This window comes from Fomitiporia mediterranea, assembly GCF_000271605.1.
Source record: "Fomitiporia mediterranea MF3/22 unplaced genomic scaffold FOMMEscaffold_10, whole genome shotgun sequence".
Lineage (NCBI taxonomy): Eukaryota > Fungi > Basidiomycota > Agaricomycetes > Hymenochaetales > Hymenochaetaceae > Fomitiporia > Fomitiporia mediterranea.
The window spans coordinates 2,061,028-2,061,947 of record NW_006760395.1 but is presented as its reverse complement, the minus strand read 5'-3'; positions in this window follow the sequence as shown (position 1 = coordinate 2,061,947).

The following is a 920-nucleotide window of genomic DNA, read 5'->3' as shown; positions in this document are numbered from 1 at the left end:
GAAAAAGTAGAAAAAGTAGAAAAAATAAATCAACAAAATTATTTATTAGAAAGAAAAAGTACAAAAACAAAAGTAGATAGTTCTCCTATTTCTTCTGATTCTTCTGATTCTTCTCTTTACACTTCATCCAAGTCTAAATCTGTACAATCTGACCTACTACTTCTGTGTTCTAAGATCTTAGAACATTCAGAACACTACCTAGCCCTGTTCACTACTCAGTAGTTTGTCTATAGTATTAAGCAGGGATAGTCTCAGCTAAGTTTACAGCTAAGGACATAGGTCTGTCCTTGTCAAAAGAGAGAGGTTAATAAGGAAATGTTAGTGTATATACTTACCCTCTCAGACAATAAGACTGTACAAGCTGTATGTTCCCTTCAGAACAAGTAGCAGTTTATTAGAGGACATTCTAGACACTAGCTCTAAATCCCTGTCCTCTTGGTTCCCTTCTTAGGATCCCTCCAGATCCAAACAATAGCTCTAGTAGACAGTAAATATACTAGTTCATGTATTAATAAGGCCTTTGTATAGGAACACTACCTCCCTACTCAATGTGTTCTACTTCTGATCCTAGTATACAATACAGACAGAACCCTAAACTAGAATAGTCAGATCACTAAGTTTGTCCAACTACAGATGACTATTCAGGATCATAAGGAAAGTATTGAGTTCAGAGTTACTAACCTTGGAAAGACAGATGTCTTTATTAGATTCAAATGGCTCAAGGCTCACAATCCTACTATTAACTAGTTAGAGTAGACACTTACATTCAATTAGTGTCCTGAGTCTTACAGCTACCTTGTACTACTGTTCTGAGTAGATGTAGACACTTCTAATGTTACTAACAGTTCTAATGAAGGTAACTAGTTGTTCTTTTTTGACTAGGATAGATATGTGAATACATATTCCAGTCAAGGTGGAAC